Source organism: Rhinoraja longicauda, chromosome 14 (genome assembly GCF_053455715.1).
Source record: "Rhinoraja longicauda isolate Sanriku21f chromosome 14, sRhiLon1.1, whole genome shotgun sequence".
In the NCBI taxonomy this organism is placed as follows: Eukaryota; Metazoa; Chordata; class Chondrichthyes; order Rajiformes; family Arhynchobatidae; genus Rhinoraja; species Rhinoraja longicauda.
The window spans coordinates 49592938-49605751 of record NC_135966.1 but is presented as its reverse complement, the minus strand read 5'-3'; the positions used below and the strand labels follow the sequence as shown (position 1 = coordinate 49605751).

The window sequence follows — 12814 nt, the reverse complement described above, 5'->3', positions numbered from 1 at the left end:
TGTTTTCTGCCTTTGTTTTCTGGCACATCAGCAGAAGCATATCGGTTCAAAGGCCTCTTGTTCATTAAGATAAGCTTCTGGCCAGTGCACTTTGCCCATCGTCTTGACATTGCAAGAGATACAATACTGACCATGATGACTGTATGACCATAGAAACAAGGAACCGCAGATGCTGGTTTACACTAACGGACACAAAGTGATGGAATAACTCAGTGGATGCAGCAGCATCTCTGGAGAACATGAGTCGGTGACGTTTCGGGTCAGACTGATTTTAGGGGGAGGGAAAACAGCTGGAAGAGAGGAGGGGTAGGGCAAAGTGTGGCAATAATAGGCGGACATAGGACATGGGGGTGGGGGGGGGGGGGGGGTTGATAGGGAGATGGTTGGAACAAAGACCAGAGATAAAAAGCAGAAGGTGTGAGACAAAAGGATTGAAGAGTTGCAAATTGTGAAGCCAAAGGAAGGAATGTTTTTGTCTCTGGACTTTGTTCACACCATCTACCTATCAACCTCGCCTCACCTGTGAGCACCTATTACCTGTCACGCTTTGCCCTGCCTCAACTCTGTCCCAGGATACTTCCCCACTCCTCCTCAAAAAAAAAAATTTAGTTTGAAGAATGGTCTCCACCTCTCCATGTTCTCCAGAGATGCTGCCTGACCCGCTGAGTTACTCCAGCACTCTGTGAAACGTCACCTATCCATGTTCTCCAGAGATACTGCCTGACCCGCTGAGTTACTCCAGTCCTTTTATGAATATGACCCTCCGGTTCTAAGAACTGATAAAATAAACCATAAGATCTACACTAATCTTCTCAAGAATGTGATGAGGCCCACATTGACTTAATCGAGTCACACCATCCACTTGACCCGGGCAGTGTAGTTCAAAAATATCGCATACAGATGATGACAATTGGTAGAACAACAGTGTGCATGTTAGAAGACTGTGAGCGTGGTCATGCATTACGGAAAAAAGACACAGAATCCACTCTTTAGCCTCAGTCTCCCATGGTCGATTTGTTTGTCTGTAACTTATTGGTATGTTTTTTTGCCAGTACTGTAAGTATAATTTTTTTTTAAAGATATAAAGTGCTGGAGGTACCTATCAGCCTCATGCACCGCCTTGAGGACATAAAATGTTGGATGGCACAGAACTTCCTTCAACTAAACGAGAGCAAGTCTGAGGTCATCCTATTCGCCCCCCCACCTCCCCCCACGACTCCATAAAAACGATAACAGGCAGCCTTGGAAGCCTATCCTCCCTAGTCAAACCGCATGTCAAAAACCTTGGCGTGATATTTGACTCTGCATTAAAGTTTGACAAGCAAGCTTCTTCCAGCTTCGTACCATAGCTAAAATCAAACCATTCTTCCAATTTGACGACATTGAAAAAATCATCCACGCATTCATTTCCTCCCGCCTAGACTACTGCAACTCCCTATACACTGGGATCAGCCAATCATCCCTGTCCCGCCTGCAATTGGTCCAAAACGCCGCAGCGAGACTCCTGACGGGTTCCCGTAAAAGGGACCATATCACCCCGATTCTGGCCTCTCTCCACTGGCTCCCAGTACAGTACAGAATCAACTTCAAGCTCCTCCTATTCACATACAAAGCCCTAAATGGGCTTGCCCCCCCCCCCCCCCCCCCCATATATCAAAAATCTTCTAACCCACCACTCTATCCCCAGGTCCCTCAGGTGGGCTGATTTGGGGCTACTGACTATCCCGCGGTCTAGGCTTAAGCTCAGGGGTGACCGCACTTTTGCGGTTGCAGCTCCGAGACTGTGGAACCCAATTCCATTTTCTAATGAGGCACATTTAATTCTAATGAGTAATTTCTACATAGGTTATTATTTACAAAGGATTTCCAAAACACAAATACTTCATTCATATTAATATTATCATTGTATTAATGTTCATATTTAATACATTGAATTCTCCAATTTTAGGTAACTAACCCAGAAACACTTCTCCTTCCCCATAACCCCTTTCCCCCCTCTTATCTCTGTGCCCCACCTGGATGTGCACCCATTTCTCCCCCCCCCCCCCTCCCCTTCCACCTATATTCCTTCTTCTGCCTTCACATTTCATGCATCTTCTGTCCTTATTTACATCTCACACATTTTGTCTTTGCATCTCTGGCCTTTGTCTAAATGTCTGGCAATCAACAACCACGCTCATCTATAACTACCTAGCACATGCCTGACTTTGACCCGTCCAAACACGTCTCTCTTCCAGCTTTCTCCTCCCTACTATAATCAGTGTGGGGAATGGACCCGCCCAGAAACATTGCCTATCCATGTTCTCCAAAGAGATAGACACAAAAAGCTGGAGTAACTCAGTTGTTCAGACAGCATCTCTGGAGATCTTTTTCTCCTGCCCCGCTGAATTACTCCAGCTTTTTGTGTCTACCTTCAGTGTGATCCAGCATGGGCGATTGCTACCTACACATTTTCTCCAGAGAGATGCTGCCAGACCTGCTAGTCAAGTCAAGTCAAGTCAATTTTATTTGTATAGCACATTTAAAAACAACCCACGTTGACCAAAGTGCTGTACATCAGTTCAGGTACTAAGAACGAACATACAATGGCACACAAACATAACAGCACATACATAAACAGTTCACAGCGCCCCCTCAGAGGGCCTCAAACGCTAGGGAGTAGAAATAGGTTTTGAGCCTGGACTTAAAGGAGTCGATGGAGGGGGCAGTTCTGATGGGGAGAGGGATGCTGCTCCACAGTCTAGGAGCTGCAACTGCAAAAGCGCGGTCACCCCTGAGCTTAAGCCTAGACCGCGGGATAGTGCAGGCTAGGACATTATTCTGATCTGCAGGAGGATGAGGGGTAATCTTATTGTGGTGTATAAGATCATGAGGGGAATCGATAGGGTGGATGCACAGACACTTTAACCCAGAGTAGGAGAATCAAGAACCAGAGGACATTGGTTTAATGTAAGAGGAAAGGATTTAATAGGAACCTGGTGACAACTTTAACACACAGAGAGGGTGGTGGGTAAATGGAAGAAACTGCCAGAGAAAGGTACTATAACAACACTTAAAAGACATTTGGACAGGTACCTGGATGGGAAAAGTTTTTACCTGAGATATGGGCTAAACACGGGCAGGTGGGGCGAGTGTAGATGGGGCATCTTGGTCAGCATGGGTAAGTTGGGCCAAAGGGCCTATTTCCATGCTGTGTGATTGTGTGACTCTATGACTCCATGGTGCAACTGTAGAAATTATTGAAAGCCTTTGGAGACGTGCCACATTTTCGAAATATTCTGAGGAAGTAGAGATGTGCCAAATAGGCCGTTGATTTGTTTATCGGAGGGAACTGCAGATGCTGGATTACACCAAAGACAGACATGTACTGCTGGAAGTAACTCAGCGGGGCAGGCTGCATCTCTGGAGAGAAGGAATGGGTGACGTTTCGAGTGGAGACCCTTCTTCAGACTGAGAGTCAGGAAGACGCAGAGAGGTTTAGCAGGTAGACACAAAATGTTGGAGTAACTCAGTGGGTCAGGCAGCATCTCAGGAGAGAAGGAATGGGTGACGTTTTGGGTCTCGACCTGAAACGTCACCCATTCCTTCTCTCCTGAGATGCTGCCTGACCTGCTGAGTTACTCCAGCATTTTGTGTCCACCTTCGATTTAAATCTGCAGTTTTTTTTCCTACACAGAGATAAAGCAGTTGATTTAATTCCTTTGATTTCACATTGAGGTGAAATGACCCGACAGTGCTGTGCATTCCTTTTTGTTTTGTCGTTCACAAGGGTCTCATTGTGAGTCTTCACCAAGGCATCCAGTTCAAACATTGGAGATACCCCAGATTCAAACGGTCTGCCACCTTCTGGTTGACAGCGGAATGTCAGGCACTCATTCTGCATGGTGCTCAGCAAATGTACATAGAAAATAGGTGCAGGAGGAGGCCATTTGGCCCTTCGAGCCTGCACCGACACTCCTGTAAAAGGAATGTAAGGAGGTAAACTTTTCAAAAAAAGATAGCAAATGCAGTGTAAGCCACCCTCTGGTGGCAGAGCTTCTTTCATTATCATGCCAACATGACAATGCTAGTCTGTGTTCACAAAATGCTGGAGTAACTCAGCAGGTCAGGCAGCATCTCAGGAGAGAAGGAATGCGTGACGTTTCGGGTCGAGACCCTTATTCAGACTGATGTCAGGGGGGCGGGACAAAGGAAGGATATAGGTGGAGACAGGAAGATAGAGGGAGAACTGGGAAGGGGGAGGGGAAGAGAGGGACAGAGGAACTATCTAAAGTTGGAGAAGTCAATGATCTATTGCATCCGCTGCTCCAGATGTCAACTTATTTACATCGGCGAAACCAAACGCAGGCTCGGCGATCGCTTCGCTGAACACCTTCGCTCGGTTCGCATTAACCAATTGGATTTCCCGGTGGCTGAGCACTTCAACTCCCCCTCCCACTCCCAGTCTGACCTTTCTGTCATGGGCCTCCTCCAGTGCCATAGTGAGGCCCACCGGAAATTGGAGGAACAGCATCTCATATTTCGCATGGGCAGTTTGCAGCCCAGTGGTATGAACATCGACTTCTCCAACTTTAGGTAGTTCCTCTCTTCCCCTCCCCCTTCCCAGATCTCCATCTATCTTCCTGTCTCCACCTATATCCTTCCTTTGTCCCGCCCCCCTGACATCAGTCTGAAGAAGGGTCTCGACCCGAAACATCACCCATTCCTTCTCTCCCGAGATGCTGCCTGACCTGCTGAGTTACTCCAGCACTTTGTGAATAAATACCTTCGATTTGTACCAGCATCTGCATTTACCTTCTTATGCTAGTCTGTGTGGATGGGGAGCAAGATGGGGAATGGAGGAGCTGCCACAATGGTCAGGCTCTCATTTAGAGGCTTTAAACTGGCATGGTGCAGCTCGTTCAGTTTCCAGTCTACACTTATTTATTTCCACAAAGATGTGTCATTATTTTCCAAAGCTTTACTGTCTATGCAGTCTTATGCTAGTGTGAAAGAGAGGCAACTCTGCACAGATAGTGAGAGTAATCTCATGACTTTCCCCAATCCTGTGACATCTGACTTTTCTGATCCTTCCGCTAGTTGCTGGCACAGTCGCAAGAACAAGGAAAGCCCAGCTTCCGACCCTTCAACCCAGGAGTGTGTGTAGGAAGGAACTGCAGGTGCTGTTTTACACCGAAGATAGGCGCAAAATGCAGGAGTAACTCAGCGGAGACAGGCGGCATCTCTGGAGAGAAGGACTGGGTGACGTTTCGGGTCGAGACCCTTCTTCAGACTGAGAGTCATGGGAGAGGGAAACTAGAGATATGGAAAGGAAAGGAGTGTTGTTTTCAAACATTGTCATTTACACAAAGCCTTTAGTTTTCCCACCTTACCCTTCCATATCTCTAGTCTCCCTCTCCCATGACTCAAAGCTGCCTTTAACCCGTGATCTGGACTTTGGCAGGTAGACACAAAATGCTGGAGTAACTCAGTGGGTCAGGCAGCATCTCGCGAGAGAAGGAACGGGTGGCGTTTCCGGTCGAGACCCTTCTTCAGACCCATTCCTTCTCTCCAGAGATGCTGCCTGACCCGCTGAGTTACTCCAGCATTTTGTGTCTACCTTCGATTTTAACCAGCATCTGCAGTTTTTTTCCTACCCATGTGGACTTTGGCCCTTATTTCTTTGGGAAAATCATGGGAAAGCTGCCAATGGAAGGCGGAAAAGGCCATTCAGCCCCCAGGCTTGCTCCTGGTCGATATTTTGCCTCAGCAACACTTTCCTGCACTACTCGCATAACCCTTGATTGCCACTGATGTCCAAGAATCCATTGATCTCCGATCTTAGCGTGACTGAACCTCAGCAGTCTGTCGGGTAGCGAAACCCAAAGACTTGCCACCACTCTGGGAGAAGAAATCTCTTCTCAGCTCTGGTCTAAATGTTAGCCTTTTATGTTGAAACTACAATCCCTGTTTCTAAACCACCCCACCGTTCCCCCCCTCCCCCCACTCCCCACCCCCACCCCCCACCCCAACCTCCCAGCAATGTGAAGCTACTCAACTCAAATCACTCTCCACAGCTACGCCATCAAATCACGTGCCATCACACCACATTACCAAGGGTGAACACGTCCTTCCTGTCTATGTGCATGGGGTCATGGAAGTAGTGGAGCTGCAGGTAGATGCTCATGGCTGTTTGCCTGACCGTCATGTCAATAGACACATGCGAAAGGGAGTCAGATACTGCAACATCACACAACGTCAGTGAGGACACTACAATTAGATTGTGGGTGCTTCTGTGCACCTGATGCCTGTGCTGTAGGTCATGGATTTAGGAAATGCTGTCACAGAAGGATTGGTCAATTGCTGCAGAACGCCCTGCGGGTAGTTCACATCTCAGCAATACTGTGTTGTGCTAGAGGGAATGAAGACGTTCCCACAGGTGTATCAGCTGGGTGTTGCAGAGCTGGCCTTTTGGATGAAACAGGTGCTCTGGATTTCACCCACACCTGCAAATTCATGTGAGTTGGTGGTTTAATTGGCCACTGTAAATCGCTCCTAGTGTTGACGTGACCTGCAGAATCTGTGAGGAGAATTGATGCGAGAATGTAAGGAGAATAAAATGCAATTAGTGCAAAAATGGGTCGTTAATGGTAGGCGTGGACCTGGTGGGCTGAAGGGCCTTTTTTCTGGGCTGTGTGACTCCATGACTCCATAATGATCACATGAGAATGGTTGTGCGAGCTTGTTGCTTGACTAGTCTGTGTAACAGTGTTGCTATTTTTTGGAAAAACAAATCTCTGCATTTTAGTGAGGAAGAGGTTAATATTGGCTGTTTTTGCCTTTTCAAAGTTGGGACCCAGAGTCTGGGTCAGATTTGCTTTTTTTGTTTCTGTCCTTGTTAATTTTGTACAACTGAACTTGGCTGTTCCAGAGTTTCAGACTTGGAAATACATCACCACTCCCTCATTGTCATTGAGTCATTATTCTGGACCACCATCCCCAGTGCCACTGAGGAGCACCTTTAGTTTAGTTAAGAGATACAGCGCGGAAACAGGCCCTTCGGCCCACCGAGTCGGCACAGACCAGTGATCCCCGCAAATTACCATTGTCCTACACACACTAGGGACAATTTACACTTACCAATAAAACCAATCAACCTAGAAACACAAACTCTTTTTTCACACAGAGTGTAGTGAATCTGTGGAATTCTCTGCCACAGAAGGTAGTTGAGGCCAGTTCATTGGCTATATTTAAGAGGGAGTTAGATGTGGCCCTTGTGGCTAAAGGGATCAGGGGGTATGGAGCGAAGGCAGGTACGGGATACTGAGTTGGATGATCAGCCATGATCATATTGAATGGTGGTGCAGGCTCGAAGGGCCGAATGGCCTACTCCTGCACCTATTTTCTATGTTTCTATGTTTCTATGAAACTTCTACATCTTTGAGGTGTGGGAGGAAACCAAAGATCTCAGAGAAAACCCACGCAGGTCACGGGGAGAACGTACAAACTCCGTACAGACAGTACCCGTGGTCGGGATCGAACCCGGGTCTCCGGCGCTGCAAGTGCTGGAAGGCAGTAACTCTACCGCTGCTCCACTCTGCCGCTTCATCAAAGGTTCAAAGCTCATCGAGAGCTTCTAAGTACAGGCAATAAATGCTGGTCTCACCAGCAAGGCTCAGATCATGACAAGTGCAAAGACAAAGAAAGAGAGTTTTTGTGAAGAATCAAACACAACGTTGTGAGTCTCAATTTCAATTCTCTTTGGTTTAGTTTTTAGAGATACTGCATGGAAATAGGCCCTTCAGCCCACTGAGTCCATGACAACCATCGACCACCCATTCACACTAGTTAACATAGAACACATAGAACATAGAGCAGTATAGCATACAAACAGTCTGAAGAAGGGTCTCAACCCGAAAAGTCACCCGTTCCTTCTCTCCCGAGATGCTGCCTGACCTGCTGAGTTACTCCAGCATTTTGTGAATAAATATCTTCGATAGCATACAAACAGATCTTTCGGCCCACAAGGCCTATGCCAAACATAATGTCAAGACCATCACTTATCTAACTGCACGCAGCCTATTTCCCTCCATCTCCTGCATATTCATATGCCTATCCAAAAGTCTTTTAAATGCCACTATTGTGTCAGCTTCAGCCACCACCCCCAGCAGCATATTCAAGGCACTCACCACCCTCTGTGCTAAAGATTTGCCCTGTACATCCCCTCTAAACTTTGCCCCTCTCACATTAAAGCTATGCCATCCAGTATTTGATGGGAAGAAGTTTCTGACCGTCTACCCTATCAATACTTCTTATAATTTTATATACTTCTATCAAGTCTCCCCTCAATGTTCCCGAGAAAACAATCCAAGTCTGTCCATCCTCTCTCTGCAGCTAATACCCTCTAATCCAAGCACCGAAGCACCATTCTGGTAAACCTCAACAGCACACTTTCCAAAGCCTTCATATCTTCCCTGTAAAGGAGGAACAAAAGCATGCAATGCTCTAAATATGGCCTAACCAAAGTCCTATAAAGCTGCATCATGACTTCCTGACTCTTGCACTCAATGCCCCAACTTATGAAAGCCAGTGTACCATATGCCTTCTTTACCACACTATCTACTTGTGTTGCCATTTTGCAGGTAGCTATGAACTTGGACTCCAAAGTCCCTCTGTACATCATGCTGCTATGTGGTCATGCCATCAATTGTCTATTTTCTCCTTGCATTTGATTTCCCAAAATACAATACCTCGCACTTGCTTGGATTAAACTCCATTTCTGTAGCTGATCTAAATCTATATCCCACTGTATACCTTGACAATCTTCCTCGCAGTCTGTGACCCCAGCAATTTTGGTGTTGCCTGCAAACTTACTAACCAAGTTGTTTACGTTTACATCCAAGTCACTTAGATTTTTTTAGATTTAGAGATACAGCGCGGAAACAGGCCCTTCGGCCCACCTGGTCCGCGCCGCCCAGCGATCCCTGCACATTAACACTATCCTACACACACTAGGGACAATTTTTTACATTTACCCAGTCAATTAACCTACATACCTGTACGTCTTTGGAGTGTGGGAGGAAACCGAAGATCTCGGAGAAAACCCACGCAGGTCACGCGGAGAACGTACAAACTCCGTACAGACGGTGCCCGTAGTCAGGATCGAACCTGAGTCTCTGGCACTGCATTCGCTGTAAGGCAGCAACTCTACTGCCACGCCACCATGCCGCCCTTATATATATCACAAAGAGCAGTGGTCCCAGTACAGATCCCATCGGAACTCCACTGTTCACTGACCTCCAGCCTGAATATTGGCCTTCCATGACAACCCTCTGTTTTCTATCGGTAAGCCAGTTTTGAATCAATACAACCAAGTTGCTATTAAGAGCATGTATCTAAATATTCCTAATCAGCCTACCATGGGGGACTTTATCAAATGCCTTACTAAAATCCATGTTGACAACATCCACTGCCCTATCCACATCGGTCACCTTTGTCAACTTCCTCAAAAAACTCGATCAAGTTAGTAAGACATCACCTGCCGTGTCCATAGCCATGCTAACTGTCCCTAATTAAGCCATTTTGTTCCAAATGGGTGTAAATCCTATCCTGAAGAGTCCTCTCCAATAGTTTCCCAATCACTGACATGCAGTTCATAGGTTATAATTCCCTGGATTCTTCTTATTACCCTTCATAAATAAAGGAACACTATTATCTATCTCCATCCCTCCAGGACCTTGCCTGGGGCTGGATAAGATATAAAGATCTTCATCAAGGCTCCTGCAATCTTCTCTCTTGAATCTCTCAATAACCTGAGATAACTCCTTTCAAGTCCTGGGGATATATCCGCTTTAATGCTCTTTAAGAGCCCCAACACCTTCTCCTTCTTAATCTCAAACAGCCCTTGCATATTTGTATTCTCCGCACTGATCTCACTGACCTCCATGGTGAAAAAACTCGGTGAAAAAACTCCTTGGTGAAAAAACAGCTGCAAAACTTGCAGTGGAGGAGAACTTGTTTAGTTCCTCCCCTACATTCCCAGACTCCAAGCATAAAATTCCCCCCTTTAGCCTTGATCAGTCCTGCCTTCTCCCTGGTTTTACAGCAATCATGTAGCCTCTTTAATTCAATCATTCCAAGTACTGTCCAATTTTAGTGAAACACAAAAGGATTCAGCAAATACGGTTATATTGAGATCACAGACCTAGTGAGAGTCTGTTGCTTAATCTTAACTCACCATTTACTCCTGGATTGTCACACGTGGTTTAGAACTATTACACTGAACAAGACTGTGCAAGGGGAGAGCAGATAGAGTCATAGTCATAGAGTGATGAAACAGGCCCTTGGCCCAACTCGCCCACACCAGCCAACATGTCCCAGCTACACCAGTCCCACCTGCCTGCACTTAACAGAGCTTTATTTGTCGTTCGGTACCGAAGTACCGAACGAAACTACATAGCAGTCATAGAGAAAAAAAAGAACACAAGACACATGACCCCAACACAAACGTCCATCACAGTGACTCCAAACACCCCCTCACTGTGATGGAGGCAACAAAACTTCCCCTCTCTTCCCCACGCCCACGGACAGACAGCTCGTCCCCGACCGTCCCGCACAGTCCCCGCACCGGGCGCTGAAACGTCTCGCGGCCGATCCGGGCGATGAAAGGCCCGCGACCAAGCCTTGCGCAGCTAAGTCCCGCAGCCGAGCCGCACCAGCGGTGAAAAGTCCCGCAGCCGAGCCGCACCGGGCGGTGTTAAGTCCCGCAGCCGAGCCGCACCAGCGGTGAAAAGTCCCGCAGCCGAGCCGCACCGGGCGGTGTTAAGTCCCGCAGCCGAGTTGCACCGGGCGGTGTTAAGCCCCGCAGCCGAGCTGCACCGGGCGATGTAAAGTCCCGCAGCCGAGCTGCACCGGGCGATGTAAAGTCCCGCAGCCGAGTTGCATATCCCTCCAAACCTGTCCTATCCTAGCTGTTTCTTAAACGTTGGGATAGTCCCTGCCTCAACTACCTCCGCTGGCAGCTTGTTCCATACACCCACCACCCTCTGTGTGAAAAGGTTACTCTACAGATTCCTGTTAAATCTTTTCCCCTTCACCTTAAACATATGTCCTCTGTCCTATGTCCTGTGCATCTACCTGATCTATTCCTCTTATGATTTTATACACCTCAGGATTTTATACAAATCAGGATTCCTAGCACAGGGTGGAAAGGTGCGTATATGTTGGCAGGATATGTGGGTATTTTAGGTGACTCATTGTTCTGTTTGGATTCATACATATCATTGCAAACATTCTGGAGGCTCTCAGGAAGTTGAGTCTGTAAGTTAATTGTGGTTGGTAACCACAAAGATGACAAGCAGCACTTACATCGAGCTGCATCAAACCAGAACTCCCTGCACTTGTTCAATCCTACCCTCGTGGAGCGGCACGGTGGCGCAGCGGTAGAGTTGCTGCCTTACAGCGCCGGAAACCCGGGTTCCATCCGGACTACGGGTGCTGTCTGCACGGAGTTTGTACGCTCTCCCCGTGACCTGCGTGGGTTTTCTCCGAGATCTTCGGTTTCCTCCCACACTCCAAAGATGTTCAAGTTTGTAGGTTAACTGGCTTGGTGTAAGTGTAAATTGTCCCTAGTGTGCATAGGATAGTGTTAATGGGGAGCACTGGTTGGTGTGAACTTGGTGGGCCAAAGGGCCCATTTCTGCGCTGTATCTCTAAACGAAACAAACCTACTTTTCTTTATTACCCCTTAAAATGGGCAGATGTACCATCTTACCCAAGGACAGTGCCTGGGATACAACAGGGCTCTCCCGGAGCTCCAGATTCATTGTTTTCTTGCCTCTCAAAAGGGACTTCAGCCCACAAATTGAGATCATAAGCAACGAGAAAAGGTTAGCAACACAACTGTGCAATGAGTGCCATCTATTGTAATTAATTCCCCTTAGTGAAATTAGGAAGCGGTTGCAATGCTGAAACTAAGCCCAATATTGCAGTAATAAAACTACCAAACAATCAGGAACAAGTTTACCACTGTAACATTAACAAAAAATGATGAAACATTTAAAACATTTTTACGCAAAGATTCTTTGGAGAATCCTGTTCCTTTCTTGAGGTAGGACAGTATGGGCAGGGCAGGGCAAGAGTGGGCATGAGGGCATTTTTAACAAGACCACAAACGAGGATCCAATTAAATATTGCTTTCCCTAACCTGCTGGCAAGTTTAGACAAATCAAGTTAAGACAAACCATGTCAAACCACGTAAAAATACCATCGACCCATTGATGTGTAGGAAGGAACTGCAGATGCTGGTTTAAACTGGAGATAGACACAAAAAGCTGGAGTAACTCAGCAGGACAGGCAGCATCTCTGGAGAGAAGGAATGGGTGACGTTTCTGATCGAGACCCTTCTTCAGACTGGTTAGGGATAAGGGAAACGAGAGATATAGACGGTGATGTGGAGAGATAAAGAACAATGAATGAAAGATGTGCAAAAAGTAACGATGATAAAGGGAACAGGCCATAGTTAGCTGTTTGTAGGGTGAAAATGAGAAGCTGGTGTGACTTGGGTGGGGGAGGGATAGAGAGAGAGGGAATGTCGGGGCCACCTGAAGTGAGAGAAATCAATATTCGTACCACTGGGCTGTAAGCTGCTCAAGCGGAATATGAGATGCTGTTCCTCCAATTTGCGTTTAGCCTCAATGGAGGAGACCTGGGACAGAAAGGTCTGTGTAGGAATGGGAAGAAGAATTAAAGTGTCCAGCAACCGGGGGATCAGGTTGGTTCAGATGGGCGGAATTACGCGAAACGATCTGCGTTTGGTCTCGCCGATGTATAAGAG

General features: G+C 47.0%; 1 protein-coding gene across 1 annotated transcript in view; it reads left to right on the top strand.

The window, feature by feature from the left end:
• LOC144599958 (regulator of G-protein signaling 14-like) overlaps positions 1–12814 on the top strand; it is a 118665-nt gene that overhangs the window by 36695 nt on the left and 69156 nt on the right. The window lies entirely within an intron of this gene.